Source organism: Panulirus ornatus, chromosome 1 (genome assembly GCF_036320965.1).
Source record: "Panulirus ornatus isolate Po-2019 chromosome 1, ASM3632096v1, whole genome shotgun sequence".
NCBI classification, from domain to species: domain Eukaryota; kingdom Metazoa; phylum Arthropoda; class Malacostraca; order Decapoda; family Palinuridae; genus Panulirus; species Panulirus ornatus.
Window position 1 is genome coordinate 88,909,591 of NC_092224.1, and position 16,482 is coordinate 88,926,072.

Sequence of the window (16,482 nt, forward strand, 5' to 3'; positions counted from 1 at the left end):
TGGTGTGGGAGGCAAGTTGTTAGAAGCAGTGAAAAGTTTTTATCGAGGATGTAAGGCATGTGTACGTGTAGGGAGAGGAAAGTGATTGGTTCTCAGTGAATGTAGGTTTGCGGCAGGGGTGTGTGATGTCTCCATGGTTGTTTAATTTGTTTATGGATGGGGTTGTTAGGGAGGTGAATGCAAGAGTTTTGGAAAGAGGGGCAAGTATGAAGTCTGTTGGGGATGAGAGAGCTTGGGAAGTGAGTCAGTTGTTGTTCGCTGATGATACAGCGCTGGTGGCTGATTCATGTGAGAAACTGCAGAAGCTGGTGACTGAGTTTGGTAAAGTGTGTGAAAGAAGAAAGTTAAGAGTAAATGTGAATAAGAGCAAGGTTATTAGGTACAGTAGGGTTGAGGGTCAATTCAATTGGGAGGTGAGTTTGAATGGAGAAAAACTGGAGGAAGTGAAGTGTTTTAGATATCTGGGAGTGGATCTGGCAGCGGATGGAACCATGGAAGCGGTAGTGGATCATAGGTTGGGGGAGGGGGCGAAAATTCTGGGAGCCTTGAAGAATGTGTGGAAGTCGAGAACATTATCTCGGAAAGCAAAAATGGGTATGTTTGAAGGAATAGTGGTTCCAACAATGTTGTATGGTTGCGAGGCGTGGGGTATGGATAGAGTTGTGCGCAGGAGGATGGATGTGCTGGAAATGAGATGTTTGAGGACAATGTGTGGTGTGAGGTGGTTTGATCGAGTAAGTAACGTAAGGGTAAGAGAGATGTGTGGAAATAAAAAGAGCGTGGTTGAGAGAGCAGAAGAGGGTGTTTTGAAATGGTTTGGTCACATGGAGAGAATGAGTGAGGAAAGATTGACCAAGAGGATATGTGTCGGAGGTGGAGGGAACGAGGAGAAGAGGGAGACCAAATTGGAGGTGGAAAGATGGAGTGAAAAAGATTTTGTGTGATCGGGGCCTGAACATGCAGGAGGGTGAAAGGAGGGCAAAGAATAGAGTGAATTGGAGCGATGTGGTATACCGGGGTTGACGTGCTGTCAGTGGATTGAATCAAGGCATGTGTATGGGGGTGGGTTGTGCCATTTCTTTCGTCTGTTTTCTTGCGCTACCTCGCAAACGCGGGAGACAGCGACAAAGCAAAAAAAAAAAAAAAAAAAAAAAAAGAAAGAAAAAAAAAAATATATATATATATATATATATATATATATATATATATATATATATATATATATATATATATATATATATATGTAAGAAAACTCTGCCATCGGAAGATGAATCTTAAGTGGATAGACAAGTTTACTGCCAACCAAGAGTGGTGAACGGTTACCATATATTCTCAATTCGTATTCCTGGGGTCACAATTGTACAGTGTGACCGTGTGGCCTAATGGATAAGGCGTCGGACTTCGGATCCGAAGATTGCAGGTTCGAATCCTGTCACGGTCGAGGTAGTTTTTTCACTTTTTTTTTGTGTTGAGAAAACAAATTCTTCGAAAACAAACTTTTGAAAAGCCAGTTTAAATGACGTTCAAAGACACTAGAAGCTTGGGTACTTCTACCAAACCATCATATTTCTGTGGCGTGGGTATGACATTTACAGCCCCTTGACATGAACCAGCACATGTATTTATGCAAATATATATATATATATATATATATATATATATATATATATATATATATATATATATATATATATATATTTTTTTTTTTTTTTTTTTTTTTTTTTTTTTTGCCGCTGTCGTGGTAAACGGCGATCAAGCATAATAGATAAAATGATATAGATGAGGCAAGGTAGATAGGTAGGCTGATGTGACTTACGTAATGTATGAAGCACACGGATAGCAGCATAGTACAGGATGGGTCTGTACTGCCCGTGTTTACTGAGAGCAGTGTAGAGTAATTGGGTCTCGGAGGCGAGATGTAGCCTCCCCCCCCCCCCCTTTGCAATCAAAGCGAGTGAAAACCCAAATTACCCTTAGCGGGAGGGGGCAGGGTAGGTTGGTGGCCTTGAAGGTCTAACAGATCTCCTCTCTCTCTCTCTCTCTCTCTCTCTCTCTCTCTCTCTCTCTCTCTCTCTCTCTCATTCATTCATTTCAGATACTGTGTTCACTCTCCTCCTATACACGTTTTCTTATCATTTCATTGTGCTTCTTCAGCTCTAAAATAAAAACTGTTGCTTGCGTGAACGGAGGCGAGCGTAAACAACTCTGGCGCATGTCATTAAATGGATTAGATTTTTTCACCGCTTTTGTGGGTATTGCCTGTCTCCCAGGCACTACTCTATGAGGGGAGTTGGTTGACGCTGCTCCTGCTGCTGGCCACTGCTAGAGAAAAGTACGTCTCTGGTTACCCACGAAATCGTCTTACCTGTTCATTTATACATGAACATTGAGTTTTGCCAGTTTTTAAAAGGATATGCAGATAAGTTTAGTAACGTGCACTGTTTAGACGAGGCATATGTTCAAAGTGGGAAATAAAACTGAAAGAGTATGAACTATGATGAGATATGCTCAGGAACAATCACTTGGAAATGAATTGCCTTATATGATTTATCGTATAACGATCGTACGATCGTGTATTTACACACAAAGAAAACGAGTTTCCTTGCCGCCAACCGGGTCTTCCCTCATCCAATCATCGTCGTCCCACTCCGAGACAAAGTACGCACAACTTTTCTGGGTAATTCATACCCTGGTGTACGATATACACCTGGAATGGAAACTCATTTTGTTATCAGACAACGTAATTGATTTTCCGGATATTGTAAGATAAGTGTGTGTGTGTGTGTGTGTGTGTGTGTGTGTGTGTGTGTGTATGAAACTGTGGACTCCACTATTCCACCACACATACCTGTTTGGCCACGCCGCGACGTTGTTACACGCGTGTGTGCACTCTGCAGCACACGACATCACCGCACGCACGTTCTGCGCCACGAACGGCGTCACCACACGCACGTGCTCCGGCGGACACCACACCACACCACCCACCCTACTCGCGGAATGCCGGGATGGAATAGTCACAAGACGTAATGTGAAATCAAGCCAGAAATGGTTACACAGGATATAAAGAAGTACTCGTATACGAGTATATTGGATGAATGGAGCGGAATGAGTTATGACATAAAGAATGGAAGCAGCATGCGGTGAGATAACGAATGGAAGAGGCATGTGGTAAGATAACGAATGGAAGCGGCATGTGGTGAGATAACGAATGGAAGCGGCATGTGGTGAGATAACGAATGGAAGCAGCATGTGGTGAGATAACGAATGGAAGCAGCATGTGGTGAGGTAACGAATGGAAGCGGCATGTGGTGAGATAACGAATGGAAGCGGCATGTGGTGAGATAACGAATGGAAGCAGCATGTGGTGAGGTAACGAATGGAAGCGGCATGTGGTGAGATAACGAATGGAAGCGGCATGTGGTGAGATAACGAATGGAAGCGGCATACACGGTTCTGAAAAGCTGTAAGATAGGAAGAGAAAGTTCGATAGATGGGGGCACCATGAAGGTAGAATTCCCTTCCTCATACTTTACAAATTGTTAATCACACGACACCGCTATACACAAGCGTTACTAGTTTAGGTTCTGTCTGTCCAAGAGGTTTCGATCCCTTAGTGGTCAGGGCAAAGGATCAGGGCAGGTCAAAGACCAGGCGGTTCGAACCATGGGTCGAACCGCCTTTGCTCAAGGTTCGCATAGACATGATCAAAGGTTGTTGTATACCAATGTCTTCAGTGGGGGTTAAGAGAAGACGTGGCGCCCCAGCTGCAGCGTCGGCTGTCACTACAAGAACCACTGTGCAGCAGCTGACGTCTGCTGCACAAGAGTGCTGTATCCACCACGCCCAAGATAACGATTGAGTGTGTCTGTAGCAGTCCAGCAGTCCATTAGGTTAGGCGATTGGGATCTTGGAGGTTAAGGCACTCGCCCACTTCAGCAAGGGGAGTCGAAGGGGAGTCTGAAGACCACATATCTGTAGAGGTACTTCAAAAAAACCAATTCTGTTCGGGCAGTAATTGGAGGGGAAGTCGTTCGTCGACGTCGAAGCTGTCTTATGGTTTAGAGGCCACTCAGAATAACAGGATCGAGCAACAAGTTTTCTTGGAGTGCTTTGAGTTACATGGACCGTTACAGGATCCGAACCTGCCACCTACGAAGCTGATGTCCGACACCTTATCCATTGGTCGACACTCGAACGTTGCTTATAATTCAATAGGTAAAGCTTCAAATGAGGTACAGTCCGCGACGAGATGGCAGTAGAACGAGTAAGATCACTTCCAATATGTCGAAAACCCCAAGAAAAAAAAATCTGAAAGACGTTTCGTGTGTGGTGATTAAGACAACGTTGACTGGCTTTAATGGCCTTGGCACTCAACGAGCCTGAAACTCAAAAGAACAACCACCCTCTGCATTAACCACCACTACTACGATATAACAGCTTTAGACATGCTGTTGGCTTTATAGTCGCCATCTTTTTTTTTAAGTTTTGGCTAAAGGGAAAAAAAGAAAATTTGTAGTCGGCAAACTTAACAGCACATCGCGAGAGTAACATTCATTTTCCCTTTTAGTGTCATTCTGTTAGACATAACTTGCGTTTTTACTTGTATTCTTAATTTTCCCATTTACATATATTTTAAAAAAATTGCTACACAAGTTATACTTACGTCAGACCAGCGGCATTAACTTGTCTCGCTAAAAGAATTTTTTAGCCTTCATGTGTTAATTTGGAGGATCCATCAGCTCCAGGTGTTCTCATCCCTCCCAAGTACCTACGTATTATAGCCACCTCATTACTCCCGGTGCGTGATCCACGGGCGTCGATCAGTGAGAGGATGATGCCGGGGACGTCGTAACCCAGGCATATCATACCCTCGTTTCATTTGGCATGAGATCTGCCATGTGTGTCTGTTGTTCCCGACCCACCAAATAGTCCATGTGTGTCTGTTGATCCCCTCCCAGCAGAGTCACCCATGTGTGTCTGTCAGTCCCCTCCACGCAGAATCACCTATGTCTATCTGTTGATCCTCTCTCGACACAGGATTTGGTTTTTTTTTTTTTTTTTTACGTTGTCGATTCTCGTCAAAGACAAAAGTCGACATCAGGGCGGGGTTTTAATTGAAATATTGAGTTTATTAACAGAAGAAAAAGAAAAGACAAGGGAAAGTATATACGAATTTTGGAGGCAGTGAGAAAACCTGCCCTTTGGAATGTGCCAGGTCATAGTTATTGAGAAAAATATGAGAGGGGTAGAGAGTTCCAAAGCTTCGACGTGTAGGAAGGAAACAGTTATCAAAACGACCTACCCTTGAGATGCCAACGGTCACACAGCTATCATGTGACGCAGCAGCTTGCCAAGCATCACGTGGTCTAGCTAGTGGTGGGGGCACGCAGGCAGGCAGCTCTCGGGAGCAAAAAAACAAAGTAATAACTATGGAAGAGGGAAAGTGAGCCAACTTGCATCGTGGAGTAGGCGGGTCAAAGAGAGTTTATAAGTCCCAGTAAACAAACACTGGCATAATAATGTAACGAAGGATATGACTATAGCAAACCACATAATGCTTGGCAAGGCACGGGGTCATAATTACTGTGTAGCTGTTGGCAAACAGCGGAGAGCAGGTGTCATGTTTGTTTTAATCATCTTTTCCCCGTCAATGTCAAGCTTCGGAACTCTTCAGTGTTTCTTGTCTTTCCTAACAACTATGACCTTCCCCTTTTTAAGAGACCCCAGGTTTTCCACTTCCTCGCCATATATATATATATATATATATATATATATATATATATATATATATATATATATATATATATATATTTCTTTCTTTTCTTTCAAACTATTCGCCATTTCCCGCATTAGCGAGGTAGCGTTAAGAACAGAGGACTGGGCCTTTGAGGGAATACCCTCACCTGGCCGAATTCTCTGTTCCTTCTTTTGGAAAAAAAAAAAAAAAAAAAAAAAAAAACGAGAGGGGAGGATTTCCAGCCCCCCGCTCCCTCCCCTTTTAGTCGCCTTCTACGACACGCAGGGAATACGTGGGAAGTATTCTTTCTCCCCTATCCCCAGGGATAATATATATATATATATATATATATATATATATATATATATATATATATATATATATATATATATATATATGGCGCTGACAATCAGAGCTCTATCCGATCCGTCAATCTGGGGTCTGTGTTTATGACTGTGACGGGACGTGACCGTGTGATCTGAGTTTTAACGTCAGACGCCCATTCTCAGCCCGGCACTCGTCCTCGTGATCAATCAAAATGCCTTTCTCCTCCCCTGCAGTGTTACAGATGTCTCTCTTCCTTATCAACCTTAATTACGTGGGACTGTATAGGGAACCTCCCTCTCACACACCGGGAGTTGTGCAAGTTCGCCGTCTTCCTGCGCCTTACCTGTGCAGACTCGTCTCTTTCCTCGCGACATCGGTATCACCGACACTCCTTTCTACAAAGTCGTGCCACCAATACCTTCCCTACGCTGCCTTTGGCCAGAGTTATGCCACACACACACACACACACACCCTCTTAAGTGACGTTGAGGGATACTGTGCTCGTGGGGGAGGTGAGTGTAACTTGTGGTTAGGGTAGTCCGTCCCTTGGGCAGCCTATAAACCCTGCAGACCCACGAGCCTCTCCCTTCTGTAACCTGCCTCGCGTCGCATCCTACCAGCAGTCAGACCTTAGATTCGTCTCAGCCCATCTGGCTTCCTGACCGACACGACCAGAGTTGCCTTGCCTTCTCATTTTCTCTTTATCCATAATTTTCTTTTTTTCTTCCTTTTTTTCAAATCTCCATAACCAGTTTCTTTCCCAGTACCGTCTTTCCCCCTGTCATCCTCATTCAGAAACTAGTCCCATGTAACTAACGTCCTATATATATATATATCTATCTCCCATGGCGACCTCACTCCTCCTAAAAGACTGGGTGCTACACTTTTAACTTCGGTAATCGAAAGAGTGGGAGATCTGTTTTATCGACGCCAGCCAGATGTGGCGTGTCTTTCGCTGGATGTAACGCACGCAATATCGCTGTGTTGTCAAGTGGACTCGGTTCATCTCTCTCGATTAGGTCTGCTTCTCTACGAAGGAATGAATGTTGCTTTCATCCAGCGAACATTTCTGCTAGAGCACCTGTAAGCGCGTGAAGGGAAGCCACCGCAGCAGTAGCCTCACCTGGTGGGTCTTACAGCAGCATTGAATCCCCCGGTCAATACCTTTGCAAATACCTCTTGGGGAATGCGCGTCGTCTGTTAACTCATATGTTTATTCTTCCATCTTTATAGTCGTTTTGTTTGGATCCCCTCGCGTACTCTCAATTGACAAATTACTTTTCACATTCACGAGGGGGAAAAAAAAAATATAAACGACCGTGACAGGATTCGAACCTGCAATCTTCGGATCCGAAGTCCGACGCCTTATCCGTTAGGCCACACGGTCGTACACTTGTTGTGTACCACGCAAGTTTATTCTTCTAGGAGCAGTTCAGGTTAACTGCCCTTTTGCAATGTACTACCAGGTCAGCATGGGTTAACCCAGGTTATCGCAGTGTTATTGTTAGATTAGCAAAATTCAGACCAGGTCATCACCGATACCGCTGGGTCACCAGGGGGTCAACTCAAGTCACCATTGTTATTGTTCGGTCAGCAGGAATCGGTGAAGGTCAGCACTGGTACTGCTGGATAAACAGGAGACAACTTGGGGTCGTCATTGTTATTACTAGGTCAGCAGGGGTCATATCAGGTCATCACTGTTACTGCTAGCTTAGAATCGGTTAGCCCAGGTCATCACTGTTACTGCTGTGTCGGCATGAGTCGGCCCACATCACCACTGTAACCGTTAGGTCAGCAGGAGTCAGCCCAGGTCATCACTGTAACCGTTAGGTCAGCAGGAGTCAGCCCAGGTCATCACTGTAACCGTTAAGTCAGCAGGAGTCAGTTCAGGTCATCACTGTTGCTGTTTGGTCAGCAGGAGTCAGCCCACATCACCACTGTAACTGTTGTGTCAGCAGGAGTCAGCCCAGACCATCATTATTACCTCTGGGTCAGCAGAGGTCAACCCAGGTCATGACTTGCTGATAGGTTAACAATGGTCAGCCCAGGTCACCAATGCCTTATTTCTCTCCACAACAATCAACCCTGAACACTGGTATAGCGAAGGTACATTCGACCTGATCCACAAGGGTCAGGTCAAACCGAGCATCGCCAAAGACCATCGTTGCTGGACATGTAGGTGGGAAGAGGGTGGTGGAGAGTATATGGTCTTTGTTCTAGATGGAGAGAGTTACGTCAGAAGCCATTGGTGTCAAATATGTGTTTAAAAACCCCAGTGGGGTCGATGGTGTGGTAAAAATGAGGTAATGAAGATAAGGACGAGTTTGTAATGAAGGTCAGACAAGACTTTTCCTCAACGTCAGGTCATAGGCCTTAAGAGTGTATTTGGGTTTAACGAAGTCGTCTTAAGAATGGTTTTGATGGTGTATTCCCCCCACAAGAGTTGCACAATTCACCCTCCTCGAGTCTCGGAGCTTTATAAGACATCTTTCCTCCCTCTGTACAACCCGAGAGGTTTGCACGAGCTCCCGCCTTATCCTTTAGAACTGTACAGGTTCTCTCTCGGATTCCAACGATGTATAGATGCCTTCTAAAAGTCCCTCCTAATCTATACATCAAAGCTCTCTGGCTTCTGAAGTTGTAACCCCAGTCTTTTTCCAGACCGATATAAACGTATCTATCTTCGACTGGACTGTCAAAATCATCCCTTTCATCAATAATATACAGGCAACCCATCCCCCTCCATTTCAAATCATACGACCTTCATCCTCAAATCCCTTACGTGCCTCCGCTCATAAACACACTGTACACACCCTTTGCTCCCCCGGGATCCCTGGAGTACTTCTGCCTCCCCTTCTGGTGGTCTACAGGTCGTCCCTTCCTCTCACCTTCAGGGGAACTGCAGGCCCATCAAATCCCCCACCGCCTGCCTCTGAGATGTGCATGTGTCTCCTCCCACTCTTAAACAGTGAAGACACTCCATGTACAGTGATTAGAAACAAAAACACTTGGATTGCACGGGTAATCACTCACTCTTCGTGGATGTGTAGACGCCATCACGCCCCAGGGAAGGTGTACAAGTAGTCACAACCCTATACCCAATGCTGTACACACGACCGTAATCACATGATTGTGACGGTAATAAATGTAATATATGTGGCGGTATCCTCATCCTGCAGTGCCACTTATATGATAGCGGGTGTCGTACTGACGCCGTCGCAAGTGGACGGAGCTTCGAGACCAAAAGTAAGTGAAGGTCAGATGTTAGGAGCAATTGAGATCAAAAAAAGGTTATTGATGAAAAACAAAATTAGTAAGGAATGGTACAGTGAGGGAGAGGTGTAAATGTTGTAATGAAACATGTGTTTCTGGTTGACCATAACCTGTTTAGTCTGGCTGACGCCTCCTGCAACACTCCATCGGCTGCGCATGACGCTAGTTGAGTTACCACGGGGCCACAGCATGGCGTCAGTGGTGTTATCAATAGAGCTGTGCATGGGGTGTGTGTGTGGCAGCTTCATGACAGCTGGTGGGCATAGGATGATGTTATTCTGGAACCTGTAGGCCACCTGGCGGTCAGTGACGTCAAGAAGCGCTGCATGGCTTTGGTGAGGTCAGAGAGGCTCCGCATGGTTGACCTTCTTCCATACCGGGAGGACGCGTAAGGTGTCGTCATTCTGGGAGCTCCAGTATAGTCAATACTGGTCACCAAGGACACGCCCCAGGCACCAGGGGTTATAGGGAAGGGGCGCGTGAATGGATCCTTAGGCCACAGTAACTAGTTCAGTCACCAGGACCGTGTGGCCTAATGGATAAGGCGTCGGACTTCGGATCCGAAGATTGCAGGTTCGAATCCTGTCACGGTCGAACCTTTTTTTTTTTCGTTTTTTTTTTTTTAAAGCTTCATCTGTATGCTAACATACCAATACAGCCTTGGGCAACACTGCAATGGCTTAGCGACGTAGGGTAAAGTTGAGGACCTAGCCACCTTCATCTTCCTCCTCCTTGTCATACCGTGCCAGAACTAGGTTACTGGTAACGTACAAGGGGCGGATCCGAGGTTGGGTGAGCAGAAGGGTTCATGGGGATCGAGACAACTACCTCCCACCCGTCCAATCCCCAATCTACCAACCCAACCTTCCCCCCATCTGGTCGACACTTGTGTTACAGTCCTGACGTCCGTCCATTACTGCCCTCTGATATATTATCATGACTCCCAGGACGCGATATTGAACGGGAGGTCAGGAAGGTATATCTTGTATGCTTCTCATCCCCTAGGTCTGTCTTAGGGACACCCCCCCCCCCAACCCCTCGTGGTCTTCCATATGGCTTTTGAGTGGGGTACGCACGTGGGCCATCCTGGCTAGAGTACTAGTTACCCACGTGGGCCATCCTGGCTAGAGCACTAGTTACCCACGTGGGCATCCTTTCAAAATGCCAGAGAAATGACAGACTGAAGGTGTGCTGGAGGAGGGCGAGGGCAGGAGGCCCACGATGGAGCTAGTGTTGCGTTATCAGAGTGGATGTGGGTTCAGGGTAAGAGTGGCTCTACACTCGCCGCCACAACCACATGAGGAATCGCAGGGTCATATCATTTGGCAAGACGTCCTTAATTGGAAACATGGTGGACTTCCTCGACCAGATCATTCTGTTCTCTGATTTCTCCGCAGGGCGACAGAGCTACTGGAAAGAGCACTGGTAGAGAAGGGTGTTTACGTAAACCTCGCGCCCCCAAAAAACTGGAAGGTCGATGCAAGAAAAATTGGGTTGAACGGTACACTTGCCTTGACACATCCCAGGAGCTGACACTCGGAATGCAATATGAACTCGAGTGGTCTGCCTAGTGTGACCAGGAGGGTGGAGGACAGCGATGAAGAGCCATGGGAGAAGTGGTCGTGAGACCGAGACACGAAAGCGAGAGCTCAAGGTCTTCTGACAAGCGTGAAGACATCCGACAGTATTGCAGGTAACTCTGCCACTGGCCACAATTGTATGAAAGCATTGGCCAGACTGAATGCTGGCGTGACCACAAGGATGGGAGACATGTGGTACATTGCAAGTGAATCATCAATGGATGTCGGCAGCGAGATTATCACACAGAGTATGTCTGGCAGGCAACAACACAAACGCACACACACACACACAAAAAAAAAAAGCCAGTTCAACCACACATCCCTCAGACAAAGTCAGTCAGACAATCACTCGGAAACATCAGCGCAGAATGTTCCTCTGTTCTTTACTTCACGAATTTTTTTTCCCAGGTAGGTTTACTTTTGCAGTGCTGGTGAATGCCCTGAAAATACAGAAAAAAAAGATAGAATAAGATAGTGCGACACAACTGTATTTTTTCATATTGGCGTATCTAATTCAAACGCCCTACTGACCTTAGATGTTTCAGCAATCTCGACCAGTTGCACTCCACCCTCTTTCCAAACTCCTGGATCCTTCTCCCGTGCTATCCCACAGAGTTATGGAAGCTCATCTTATGTAATATCAGCAAGCACATCTCATATCCAGATGACTCTAGCTAAGTTGGTTTTGTTACATTCATTCCAGTCGTTAGAGTGTAGAGACTTTTACCGCTGCGATAGCTGGAGCTTCATGGACTAAGTTGTCCTTTTAGGTGTAACAATATTGTATCAGTCGGCTTCCTAAGCCAGTATTTTGATACCACGAGACTGTTCGTCTTCAACCAAAGCAAACATCATTATGTTGTACCGCATCTCAAACTATAGCTGCTACTTTGTCACTGAATTCCTTGAATCAATTCGTTTATATCGTAACTGAGTGTCGACAGTGATTGACTATGTTCGAGCGATTTGTTTCTGAGGAATTCTAATGCTACAGGAGACTCTCTCTCTCTCTCTCTCTCTCTCTCTCTCTCTCTCTCTCTCTCTCTCTCTCTCTCTCTCTCTCTCTCTCTCTCTCTCCCGATAGAAGTTTCCCTGCCAAACTCGGGCGCCACACACATACACTGAAAGTGACGCGCAGTTCCCCGGGATGACGCCGCCGACACCATGTTGAGTCTCCCAGACTGACTTTTCCAGTGCCGTGTGCGTACCCAGCCTCCAGAAAGGAGGCTGCATTTGAGAGACCCCCAGAATGGACACTGGTCCTGGCTACTCCAACGCTGACACAAGTGGCCCCAGTACCTTAGGAATGGTGTAGCTAGACCGAGCTTCCTGCAGGGGGACTACCATGCCCAGCCTATGAATCGCACTGCCTCGGACACACCAACAATGACCCAAGCTTCCCTAAGTACGTACTACTGCCGCGCTGATCACACGCACCTTGGAATGGCACCGTCACAATCGCTCCATATTGCGAGGCTGCCACCTGAGCGCCATGATGGACCCAGCCAGGATGACTAATGGGAAGGGCCTGCCATGATGGAGACGAGAGGGTAATCACGGGGACTGTGTCAGTCTGCCGTAAACTGTTAACCGAAGGTGGACAGATGCTCTCTTTCCTTCCCAGATACCTCCTCCAGCCACCCACCAATCCTCACACCTTCAGCCCCCCCCAGCACTCCTCACCGACCTCACATCTCCAGCCACCCCAACACTCCCCACAGACCTCTTCCCGTCTTTCCCAACCTCCATCTTCTTCATGTTTATCTGCATTCCTCTTCTCCACATATCCTATTCTCTCTCAACATCCTTAACCATTTTCCAAAACTCATTTCAGACCAAGCGATCATTTCTCCATTCTAATTTTCAGCTCCCTCCTTTTGATATTCATTTTCTTCGTGAAAAAATAATTTTACAGCAGCAGATCTTTAAGTAATGTTTAAGATGTTTTAGGGAACTCCCCTGTGTTTATGTTTTTCAGAAGTTCTTGATTTTATTATCGCATGAGATTTAGTATATAAGGAAGACAACCTATACAGGAGGAACGCACACTTCTAACGTGCCACCATACTTAAATAATTTTAGCGGTTCAGCAACACTGTAATAGCGATTCATGTGGGTAAGGTAGAATCAAGTATTTCCCAGTCGTTTGTTGCGAGACTCACTACCAGAGTATAATGAACATACACTCCGGAATCCCACTGTAACTATACCACTCGATTCAGCAGTCTCCCTACCGCCACAGTGTTTGCACAGAGTGAGGAAACTCGTTCGCGAAATGATAATCTTGTTTAACCTAACCAACATCCTCTTCATCATCTGACTGCGAGTACCTGCTGCTAAGCCAGTAAACATAATAGACAACGGAACTCTAGGCTGAATATCAGCAACAAACTGGTTTAGGCAAGTTACAGTCCGTGTAATATTAGAACGTTGGTATGAAATACATCCATCCTAATATTTTTACGTGGCAGACAATGTATGTGTTCAGATAAGGTCGTTGTTCGTACATTTCTGATCTTCACAAGTCAGGCGGGGAGAGCAATCAAGCATAGAAAATTTATATGAATTCAGGCATAGAAAATTAATATGAAGGCTATTGTTATGGAATGGAACCATGGAAACAGGAGTGAGTCATAGGGTGGGTGAGGGGACGAAGGCTCTGGGAGGACGACAGTGTGTGCGTTTAATGGTATAGTAGTCCCAAGGACGTTGTGTGGATGCGAGGCATGGGATGGAGATAAGGATGTGCGGAGGAGGGTGGATGTGCTGGATATGAAATGTTGCAGGACAGTATGTGGTGTGAGGTGGTTTGATCGAGGAAGTGATAAAGGGATAGAGAGGAGTGGCAATAAAAAGAGTTTGGTTGGGAGAGCTGGGACGGATGTGCTGAAATGGATTGGACATATGGAGAGAAAGAGTGAGGAGAGATTGACAAAGAGGATGTTTATGTCAAAAGTGGACAAGGGGACAAGGAAAAGACCAAATTGGAGGTGGAAAGATGGAGTGAAAAGGATTTTGAGGGTGAAAAGCATATACGGGAAAGGGTGAATTGGAATGATGTGGTATACAGGGTCCAACGTGCTGTCTGTGGACTGAACCAGGACATGTGAAGCGGCCGGGAACTATGGAAAGGTTTGTGGGGCGTGTTTGTGGATAGGGGGCTGAGGTTTCAGTGCAGTGCACGTGACAGATAGAGAATGGATGTGAATGAACGTGGCCTATCTTCGTATGTTCCTGGCGCTACCTCTCTAACACGGGAACGGAGGACAAGTATGAAAGAAAAGAAAAAGATATGGTTAACGACCGTGACAGGATTCGAACCTGCAATCTTCGGATCCGAAGTCCGACGCCTTATCCATTAGGCCACACGGTCATGAAGAAATGAGAGGTTACTGTGTCATGCGCACCGTATAGGCGCCCCCTCATAAGGAGGGTCTGACACCCAGGGTGGCTCTCTGGCTGCCGGTATTGACTAGTGACAACTCCGCTTCCCCTCCAAAGCTACACTGGCAATCCTCCCACCCTTCCAACTGCTAACTTTACAAGCGTTCTCTATACAAACCTCTCCTCTCCCTCTATACTGTTGCGTTACCCTCCACATCAACATTGATCCGTTCCCATCTGAAGCTATCATAGCATTCCACTGTTCTACAGAACTGTACAGGTGCCCTGTCCTCCTCTGATACGGCTCGGGTTAGGACGCTGTCGTGGTACACAGGTCCTACCTTCCCCCATCCCAGGTCTCTCAGGCAACCCGATTCCTTTATAGCTATACAAACGCTTTCTTTCCCTCCGAAGCCATACATTCTACAAGCACTCCACCTTCCTCCCTGCTCCCTTTCAGAGGTCCGCAGGCATACCTTTCCTTACCAGAGCGATAGAGACAACTCCTCTCCCTCTGAGATTGTATCAGTCCCGAAGCTGCACAAACATTCCTTTGTCCATCCGGGTTTTCATTAGATGCCCCTCTCCTGCCCTTAGTCATCTTCAGAGCTGTGTATACGTCCACCATACCTTTCCCTCGACTTAAAAGATGGCTTCTCTTCATCAGTAATACTCATTACCATCAGCAGTTCTCTGGCCTCCGTCTCCAAAGCTTAGCCGGCATCCTATACCTACATTCAAACGCAGCCGGCAATCCTCCACCTACATTCAAACGTCACTCTCTACAGTAACGTTTACAGACCTTCTGCAGATGGTCCGATAAGAGTATAACCGAACCCGCAGTCAGGTTAGAAGAAAAACCAGGAGCGCTGTGAAAGAAAAAAAAAAAGATAGGGAATTATGAGGAATTTCGAGAAATTTTGGATATACGTAAAGTCAAAAACGCAAATATAGTCGTCAGTTCCAGACATATACTGCGATGACACGACACGGATCTCACTGATAAAGAGACAAAGCGAAGGCATGTGTTCTTGTGGACTTCTTCACAGCAGAGTTAGACGATAAATCGGTACATTACCAGATGTAAGAACCAACAAACACGCTCCAGCATTGAATGGCATAGTAAGTGACAGGAATATTGTTGAAAAAAAAAAGATCTCGGCTCCCTAAAACTAGTGACACTCCAGGTCCCAGTGGAATCCACCCGAGAATGTTGATGGATCGTAACGAGTGCAGCGTCTGTACCGTTATCTGTTATCGATGATAAGTCATTGCGAGAGGGGAGCTCTGTCTCGCGAGTGGGGGGTCTGCGAACCCTTCCATCCTGTTTATGAAGGGGAACCAAAAGACTATGCATAACTTGTACTATGACACAGTCATGGCGTCCTCAACTCTAGAATATCTTTCTGGCTACTTCATTCTTGTAGATTTGCATGCCTGCGTCATTCCGGGAGTTGTGCATGACTTTCTGCTTCCTTAGTGGAGGCTGTGGGGCGTTGTTGTTGATGCTGTGCGTGGTATCAGTGGCGTTGTTGTTGATGCTGTGCATGGTATCAGTGGCGTTGCTGTTGATGCTGTGCATGGTATCAGTGGCGTTGTTCTTGATGCTGTGCATGGTATCAGTGGCGTTGTTCTTGATGCTGTGCATGGTATCAGTGGCGTTGTTCTTGATGCTGTGCATGATATCAGTGGCGTTGTTCTTGATGCTGTGCATGATATCAGTGGCGTTGTTCTTGATGCTGTGCATGATATCAGTGGCGTTGTTCTTGATGCTGTGCATGATATCAGTGGCGTTGTTCTTGATGCTGTGCATGATATCAGTGGCGTTGTTCTTGATGCTGTGCATGATATCAGTGGCGTTGTTCTTGATGCTGTGCATGATATCAGTGGCGTTGTTGTTGATGCTGTGCATGGTATCAGTGGCGTTGTTCTTGATGCTGTGCATGGTATCTGTGGCGTTGTTCTTGATGCTGTGCATGGTATCTGTGGCGTTGTTCTTGAGGCTGTGCATGGTATCTGTGGCGTTGTTCTTGATGCTGTGCATGGTATCTGTGGCGTTGTTCTTGATGCTGTGCATGGTATCTGTGGCGTTGTTCTTGATGCTGTGCATGGTATCAGTGGCGTTGTTCTTGATGCTGTGCATGGTATCTGTGGCGTTGTTCTTGATGCTGTGCATGGTAT

At 46.2% G+C, this 16,482-nt stretch overlaps 4 non-coding genes across 4 annotated transcripts; 2 read left to right on the forward strand and 2 right to left on the reverse strand.

The window, feature by feature from the left end:
- The first annotated feature begins 1,368 nt into the window (after window positions 1–1,368).
- Window positions 1,369–1,441, forward strand: TRNAR-UCG (transfer RNA arginine (anticodon UCG)). Its single transcript has one exon. It is a non-coding gene; the product is annotated as a tRNA-Arg (tRNA).
- A 5,937-nt stretch (window positions 1,442–7,378) lies between these two features.
- Window positions 7,379–7,451, reverse strand: TRNAR-UCG (transfer RNA arginine (anticodon UCG)). Its single transcript has one exon. It is a non-coding gene; the product is annotated as a tRNA-Arg (tRNA).
- Window positions 7,452–9,858: 2,407 nt separating this feature from the next.
- Window positions 9,859–9,931, forward strand: TRNAR-UCG (transfer RNA arginine (anticodon UCG)). Its single transcript has one exon. It is a non-coding gene; the product is annotated as a tRNA-Arg (tRNA).
- Window positions 9,932–14,217: 4,286 nt separating this feature from the next.
- Window positions 14,218–14,290, reverse strand: TRNAR-UCG (transfer RNA arginine (anticodon UCG)). Its single transcript has one exon. It is a non-coding gene; the product is annotated as a tRNA-Arg (tRNA).
- Window positions 14,291–16,482: the final 2,192 nt, after the last annotated feature.